Below are 9132 nucleotides of genomic sequence, written 5' to 3'. Positions count from 1 at the left end.
AAAGCAGCTGAGTATGCTGTAAACCTGGCCCCTCCGTGCTCAGGAGATATGGTGTCCTTCCAGGCCTTCGTTGGCGGGGTCTGTTCAGCCTGCTGGTCCTGGTTACAGCTTCTCCTTCCTAGCAACTTTGGGTTAGGAATAAGCGTGTAACCCAATTCCGGTCAAAGAGCCTGGAAGGGGCAGGTACTGCTGTGCTGCTGGGAAAGCGTCTCTGACTTTTAACGTGCGGCCCGAGGACGGGCTGCGCTCTCTCCCTTTGGATATGCCGGTGTTGGGGTGGGCTGCTATCTGGTGTTGAGGAGATGAATGGCATAACCAGCAGTACCGGGCACCCGATGCCCTTACGGAGCTGGCTAAATTCACCTGTTCCTTGCTGGTAAGCCGGTTGACGTAAGCTCCATTTCTCTCCACAGCCTTTCTCTTGGGAAGCTCTTTTTTTGTGCACTGGGCTTAGGTTGGGAGAGACTGAGAACTACAGGGGCTGAGCATTAGGAATGTTCTTCCATCCCTGAGGGTCCTCTTGCTTCACCGGGGTTGCACCCTAAGAGGGATGGAAGAGGGGGGGGTGTAGGGCCTGTCATAACGGTAAAATGTGGAGGAACCCCAGAGAGGGCCCTTTTTCAAGAAACTGCAAAGAAGACTCTGGCAGAGTTTATGACCCCTCTTACTACGATTCAGTGATCTGTGGAGCTCCACGGGGAAAGGAGAAATCTGGTTGGGCCCGATTAGACCTTTCAGAATTCAGAGAAAATATTGCCAGGAGCCAGGGGCCAGAGACCTTAAAATAGAAGCTGGCTGAGAAGGCAGAGAAGCTCCCAGACATCCAAGTCTGACCTTGCAGTTGCAAATGGGTCCAGAGGAAAAAGAGAAGGGGCGTTTCCTGGGGAAATTGGGGGACTGCCCAGGCAGCTTGTGAAAGGCCGAGAAGGGGACAGGACAGAAGGAAGGACTGAGCAGGGCTGAGGAACCTGCATAAAGAGTGTGGAAAAGTACTCTGAATAACAAAAAGCGAGTCTCAGATTACAGTGCCTAAGAAGCAAAGTGCTAGAGACCCCACTGCTCCAGACAATGGTGTGACCTGGATCTCATACATAGAAAGCATTGTTTCAATTGTTATTGCATCCTGAGGAGTCCAAGCTTGCACTAGCGGCTGGAAGTTATGGGGGGAAGCTTTTAGCTCCAAGTAGGGGAAGGTGTTCTAGCCATCATTCCCCCATTGGTAGGATAAACTGTTGCAGGAGATAATAAGCTCCTTGGAGCCCACGTGAATACTTGGTGGGGGGAGGTGACATGATGGGCAGTTCTCAAGCACTGATTGGATGATTCAGACCCGGAAGTCTGTGATTCTAAATGATTATGATTCCTTAAAGAATCCAGACAAGGGCTGTGAGATGTGCCAGCGATGCCACCTAGAATTCAAAGGAAGAGAGCTGGGGTTTCTGTCTGTGGGCCCTGGGTGCCCAGCCAGGGAAGAGAAGCAGTGTGGTGATTGGCAGGGATGGATTCCAAACTCACTTCTGCCATTAACAGCTGTGTGGCCTGGGACGTTCCTTACTCTCTTTTAGTCTCAACTTCCTTATCTGTAAAATGGGTCTACTAGCTATCTTACTGGGTCAGAAGTGGCATGTCAAAAGTACCTGTCCAGAGCAGATGCCAGTAAATGGGAGCTAATGCATACGTGAACAGACTGACTGCACTGTGGTCCACCCTGTGCAGGTTTGTTAACACAGGACCCCACCCACTGAACCCACGATACCCCAAACTGGGGCACAGCCTGGCCTCAGCATCATAGAGAACCAGGGTAAAGTGAGTAGCTGTTCTTTGAGATGACAGGGCACATCCAGAGCTTTACTTACTGTATTGTTTTGTTTCATGCTACAACGACCGGAGCCCCTGTGTGTTGCAGCCATAGGAAGGTAGGTTGACTCAAGAAACTTACAATAGTCCAAGCCCTGACTCCAGGGCTGTGAGAACCAGTGATGATGTCAGTGACGATTGTCATAGCTAGGTGCTGTGCTAAGTGCTATATACACCACCCTATTCTTATTATTATTTGCATTTTACAGGCGAGGAAACTGAGTCATGTTTGGTTAAGTGCATTTGCTCAAGCTCACACAGAACAGAAATGAGGAGATTTTGAGTCCAGTGGTCTCAGCTTGGCCCCCTCTACTACCCCCTCTGGTTTTACAGTTGCCTCTGTCACAGAGCTGCCCCAAGAGAGGACACCATCCCAGTACCCTTGGGCAGATCATTCAGAAAGCCTTTGGGTGGAAGCTTGGTGTTGATTTCCTCACTGTTCCTGGATCCCAGGAGGCAGAGGTGGGCTTGGTGAAGCTCTTCACCTTGTTCTCCCAGTGGTGGTCCATGGGAATGAATGCTTCCAGTGGAGGGCTGCAGCTGTCCCTGGGTCTTGTCTAGGGCTTCTGTGTATTGCTATAAGTGGATACTTCACAGATACTCCTCACTATATGAGATAGCCATAAATTGTGCACAATTAAGAGCAGCAAAAAAATTCCAGATGCTTGGGATGGCTCTGGGGAGCATAAGTCAGGAAAAGATGAAATGCGGGTGTATACGAATCTTCATCTGTTGGGGGTGAGGAAACTTCAGCAAAATAGTAGGAAGCTCACGGGCATAACTCAAGCAAGGGCCTGGCACTGGAGACAAATCCCGGGATCTGGTCTAAGCCTTTGACCTCTTCAGATGCCCTGTCACCTCACTCCTCATTTCAGTGTCTGCAGAAGAAAATAGACCCTCAGACCTGCACCCCAAAACCCCTTGCATTCCTCTTAACTGCATCCTCCCCTTCACTTGTCCTTTCCTTCCGATGGGGGCAGCGGGGTTAGTCCTCACACTTGTGCTTTCAGTCGCTGTCCTTGTGTGTCTCCTGAGCCTTTGGAACCATGTCTTCCACTTTTGCCTCCACCTTTCCCATCTACTCATCTACAGCTAAGAGCAAAGCTATGCTGCAAGACGCTGCTTTCCCCTGCAAGCCACGTGCAGTCTTTCCTCCCTTCACCACCTAGACTTTTGAAAGTGCTCTAAATTTACCACTCCCTCCCATTGTTTCTTTTTCTGTTCAGTTGTTCACCTACTAAAATGTGGCTTCTACCCGGGTACACGTCACTGCAACTATGCTGGCCCGGCAGCTGCCGCCAGACCCAGGGGCCTAATTGTTGTGCTCATTCAACTCCACCTCTCGGATTTTTTTAGCATCTGACACTGTTAACTCTTCCTTCCTTCTGGACAACCCCCCTATGACATTATCCTTTGGCAATCATCCTACATGCATTAGGGCTTGCGTTCTTTCCTTTTCCCGTGTGTCCTTTACAGAGTCCTCTTTCTTTGCTGGTTCCCTGGTGGCGATCTGTGGCTGGCAGCCTCCAAATGGTTCCAGTGATCTCCCCTCCTGGTATTCACACCCTCGTGTGGTGTTCTCCCGCATTGGGAGGGTTGGTCTGTGTGACTGAATACGGAAGAAGTGGTAGAATGTCAGTCTGATGTTAGGTTATGAGAGACGTTACCTTGGCCACTTTCTCTGTCTCAGGGGAAGCCAGTTGCCATTTCCTGAGGAGCCCTACTGAGAAGACACATATTGGGGAAATGATACCTCCTGCCAACAGCAGCAACGTGAGTGAGCTTGAAAGCAGACCCCCTGCCCCAGTTGAATCATCAGATGTCAGGCCCCGGCTGCCTATAATCTTAGGAGGATCCTGAGCCAGACACCACCCCCTCCGCCCCCAGCTGAGCTTGTTGTTTCAAGTTGCTAAGTTTTAGGGTAATCTGTTACTCATCGAGAGTTAACTCATACATGCTTTGGAACCCTCTTTTCTCTCATCTGCTTTCCACTCTCTCTAACTGCCTGGCTTGAGTGTTACCAGAATGAGAATAATTCCCAGGGAGGCCCTCCGGCCCAAGCCTCCTTTCCTTAGCTGTGGAGCTAAATTTCCACCTGTAATTTGGTCAATTATACATCAAACTCATTATGTCCCAAGTTGAACTTAGTATTTCCACTCCATTCTTTCCCTTTTTCCTGAGTTTTCCATCCTGGATACTAGCCTCATTATTAGTCTAGTCACCAAAGCTAGACACATCAAAATCAGCTTCCCGCTTTCCCCAGTTCTTCTAATTCTACACTGTAATTCTCCTCATCTGCCTCCTCTTGTCTGTTACTCTTAGTCCTCTTTGAGCTTAGCCCTCATTATTTCTTTCTTTTTTTTTTTTTTTTGCGGTATGCAGGCCTCTCACTGTTGTGGCCTCTCCCGTTGCGGAGCACAGGCTCCGGACACACAGGCTCAGCGACCATGGCTCACGGGCCCAGCCTCTCCGTGGCATGTGGGATCCTCCCGGACCGGGGCACAAACCCGTGTCCCCTGCATCGGCAGGCGGACTCTCAACCACAGCACCACCAGAGAAGCCCGCCCTCATCATTTCTTGCTCAGCTAACTGCCACAGCCTGGTCTTCCAGCCTCCATCCTATGCCTGAATTGTTGGTGGAGATTGCAGATCTTCACAAGTTACAACTTTGCTGAATACCTTCAAAGATTTCCCACTGCCTAAAGAATAAATCCTGAACTCCTCAGTCCAGGATCCCAGGCCTTCTGTAAGCTGCCCCACGCCATTTCTCCAATCTTTGCCCCCTCCCTTCTTCTCTTTCTCCAGACTGACTGGGGTCTCAGCCCCAGCCCCACCAGACACACTCATGCTGCCTTTCCTCATGTTGTTCTCTCTGTAATATCTTGTTTCCTTGCGCAATACTCTCTCCTCCTCATTACCATTACACTCATCACTGAAAGTCCAGGTGAGTAGCACCTCCCTGAATTGTTTTTGATCTCCACAGTCAATTACTTCTCCTCCCAGGCCCCCAGGACCGGTCACATTGTGTTTGAATTATTCCCTAATTCTTAGTGCTGCCCTCTCCCACCAGCTGACAAGATCTGTGGACTCAGGGATGGTAGATGCTTGAATGAATGAAGGACACTTGTTCAAGGGGATCCTTTATTTATATTTTACTTCTTTAGGATCAATTTAGCCAAAAAAGCAGGAAGTACACAAAGCCACATACCCAACAGTGTGAGGGTGTGCAGTTGATACATTTCAGGTAAACTCATCTTTGCCCCTCATCTCTCCCTCCTTCTCTGAGTTTGGTGCAATCTGTGTTTGCTCCCTTATAGTGCAGGGGGTACCCAGAATCTGTGCACAGCTTGCGTGCAGGGTTGTGTTAATGATTTTCTTGCAAGTCTTGTGCTCCCAGGGAGATAGAGCTGCCCAGGGTCCACCAGGCGTTGCCTGTGCAGGGTGGGGTGAGATATCTGCTCTGAAAGGGGGTGGAGAGGGGCTACCCAAGCTGCATGGGTCTGTCCCCGCTGCAGCTCAGATAAGGGCTTTGGCAACTGTCATTTTGACACCCTGGTTCTGGCAGAGGGATGGTACAGTGGTCTTCAGGCCAGGTTACCTGGGGGTGAATTCCAACTTGCCTCTAAGATCAGTGTGAGCTTGGTTAGGTCATGCTTCTTGGGTGTTGGTTTTTCTGTGTTTATAATGAAGCAGTTGGACTCTTCAGATCCTTCTGAGTCACTGAGGCTGACGTCTTTATAGCCTGAAGTCCATTTCAATGAAGACATCTTGAAAGAGAGGACTGACAGTGTGAGGGATTGCTATTCCTGGTGGGGGTCTGACACAGGCACCGCCTGCTTTGCTGAGTAAGCCTCATCAGACGTGGTCAGATGGCCCTGCCGGTGCAGCTTGGGCTCCTGGGACCATCTGTCAAGACACAGATTTATGGGGTGCGGCTGTGGAAGGTTTTAAACATTCCATGGGCTTGGCCTTCTTGATGACCACAGATTTCTGGAAATTGGTCTCTGACATCAGTCCTCCCAGGGGACACAGTGAGACTAAATACCAGTCCAGGTTTGTATCATTTAGGAGGTTAAATGCCCAGTGTTCCCGGGAGTGGGCCCCAATGTGCAGCGGAAACAATATTTTAGTCAAAGGCGTAGAGTCGCTTCGGACAGGGTCTCCCTCTGCTGTTGCTGTGAGGAATGGGTTTTCCTCATCAATCAGAGCCCCAAGGGAGGCTCAGGAGAAAGAACACAGGCTCCTTCATGAGAGTCCAGCTTGTGCTCTCTCAGAAAACCACACCCACCCTGAAATGTAAGTGCTGGAGTGAAATTAGGAGGGGAGAGCTACAATTTCCGTTCCGTGTCAGTGCTTTTAATGATTGTGTCTCTGAACATTTTGATTTTGTAGTTTAAATTACAAAAAGATGTTCAAGGCTCTGTCAAGAAAAATGAGAATTCTGTTCATAACTCAACCAAAGTCATTTGTAACTTCCTATAAGTACTAAATCATGTTTTATTCAGTTGTTTCTGTTCAGTCACCCAACATCACCCAATTGGTCACATACCAAAAAAATATATTTTCTGATATAACTAAAAGAGAGTTTATTTTTGAAAACACAGGGGCTTCCAGGTGAACGTGGCTATTTAGTGGTAGACATTTGGCTCCCCTCCGCCCCCATCAAAGTGCAGCGTGAGAATTTTAAAAAGTGTTCACTCCAAGGACACAAGGTAAGAGCAGAGAGGAGGATTCAAGTGAAGGACGGAGGCACGGCAACTGAGTTTTCAGAACATGGGAAGTTTCGAGCTACTTGCCTGCAATAGGTTTTTCCTGTCAGCAGTGTGCTTTTCACCCTGCAAATCCCTGAGTGGCTCAGCACCCAGGGACACCAAGAACTAAAGAACAAGGGTCAGGCGTGGGGCTAAAAATGAGTGGATAGTTGAAAGTCAGTAAATAGGGACTTCCCTGGTGGCGCAGTGGTTAAAAATCCACCAGCCAATGCAGGGGACATGGGTTCGAGCCCTGGTCCGGGAAGATCCCACATGCCGCGGAGCAACTAAGCCCGTGCGCCACAACTACTGAGCCTGTGCTGTAGAGCCTACGAGCCACAACTACTGAGCCTGCGCGCCTAGAGCCCATGGTCTGCAACAAGAGAAGATGCCTCAGTGAGAAGCCTGCACACCGCAAAGAAGAGTAGCCCCCTCTCGCCACAACCAGAGAAAGCCCGCGCGCAGCAACGAAGACCCAATGCACCCACATCATCTGGGGACCCCCATCCCTCCTCTCTGCCCTGCCCTTCTCCTGCTTCCCCAGCCAATGGAGACCAGAGGCTTATTCTCCAGATGAACTGAATGGTAGCAGTGTGTCAGGCCTTGGAATGCTAGGCAAAGCAGAGGACAGAAGACAAGGATTAAAGTCAGACTTGTGCTGAATTGTGGGCTCTTCAGACTTTTTCTCCTCCCTGACTCTAGAATAGTAGCAGGCAGACCTATATCCCCAGGCAGGCAGCTGGAAGACTCTTTCTGGAGAGTATGAATAGCCCCAGGGAAGACCTGGGCCCTAACTTATGAGGAACCAAAATTCTAATGACCTTCTGATGAAACCCACAAATCCTTGAAATCTCCACAGAACATGTCCAATTACTGTTGCAGTACCTTGTCCTAGGTATAAGGACAGCGCAGGGCCATGAGATATTTGAGGAAGGTGCCAACGTGACAAAGAGGGCCTAAAACAAACAGAAAAAGAGGGCTCAGAGAGAAGGTGCAGGCAATGTAGGAAGCATAGAAAACTTAAAACTAATCAACCCTCTTATTACCATCTTGAGAGATACGTGGGAATATGTTACATCTATAAAACAAGGACAGCACACAATGAAAAAATAACCAGAGCATAAAAATTTTGAAAAGAAAAACGAACAGAACCCAAACAAAATAAAGCAAAGAAAACAAAAATGATAGAACGGTTGGAAGCTAAAATCAAGTAGAACAGAAGACAGAGGAAGAAGGGAAAGGCTGAGGTTCATCTACTGACCTATAGGAGTTCCAGACAGACAGAGCAAGGGGAAAAAAAGTATTGAAGATGTAGCACAAGAGAGTTTCTCAGAAATGAAGAAAACAAGTATCAAGAATGATTATATTTTTGGAAGATGGGAGGAGAGGTAGTGAGGAGGATGTCACAAGTTCATGCCTACAGCTGACCAGTCAAAAACTGCAACATGAATATTACCAAAAATATGAAAGTGAATATCAGAAGAATTTGCCAGAAGAGTTGACATTTGTCTTTGGGAAGTGGAACTGGGGAGAGGAATTAGAGAAACAAATAGTTGTTTGTTATTGTTGCTTTATTAAGACTGATTATTTCTTGACATATTAAGCTTGGTTACTTTTTTATTACTTAGACAAAAATAAAAGTGTATTTTGAAACAAGGATAAAAATTAAGGAAGTACCTCCCTCCAGATGCTAATATATTAGAGAAAATTCTTCAAGTTATATCGTTGTGCATATATGGAAAAACATATTGCCACAACGGGATTATAACATGCATGCTGCTAACTAATTGATTTTTTAAGCTAAAAATATACTGGAATTGTGCACCTGCCAACAAAAATATATAGAATGCCTATATATGGAAGGCCCACTGCTAGGTGGTACAGAGAGAATGAAGTTGTATATAGTTAAAAACTATTGTATAAAAGCTACATGAACTTAGTGCTATGGGAGAGAAACTACAGGGCTGAGCCCATCCAGGGAGGCTCCTTAGAAGTGGCTTCCAGGAAGCACTTGAAGCCACAGATGTGGAGGCTTCAGTAATGGAGAGGACAAAGTGCTCCAGACGATGCCAGTCCCATGCCATCCACAGCTATTGAAGCACGTGTGTGAGACTTGCTGGGCCCACATCAGTCATGGTTGTAGCCCATGTAGAGGCCAAGGGACAGGAAACTCCTTGCTTGGTTACAGGGGGCTCTGTCCCTGGCTGGGGAGGAGCGTGGGTGGAGTGAGACTCCTTCCTCATCTCGGCGATGACATTCACCATGTGCCTCACCACACTAGACCCACATCCCTCTTTCCTTGCTGGGAAGTTTCCATCAATTGTCACACTGTGAGCTGTGTAATGGTGAGCCGAGCTGTCTTTAGCACGGCGAGGTCCCATCACTGGAGGCTTCCAGGGAGAGGCTGCTTTAGGGCAGTGGGGATGCCAACATAATCTTCCACTTGGGATCAAGTCCCACATTCTGACCACTTCCTTTGTCAGCTCCTTACCTATATGTTCTCAAGTTTAAAACTAGCCTCACT

Source organism: Leucopleurus acutus, assembly GCF_964270905.1.
Source record: "Leucopleurus acutus genome assembly, chromosome: 14".
Taxonomy (NCBI): domain Eukaryota; kingdom Metazoa; phylum Chordata; class Mammalia; order Artiodactyla; family Delphinidae; genus Leucopleurus; species Leucopleurus acutus.
The sequence above is the reverse complement of the archived record's forward strand: the minus strand, read 5'-3'. Positions refer to the sequence as shown.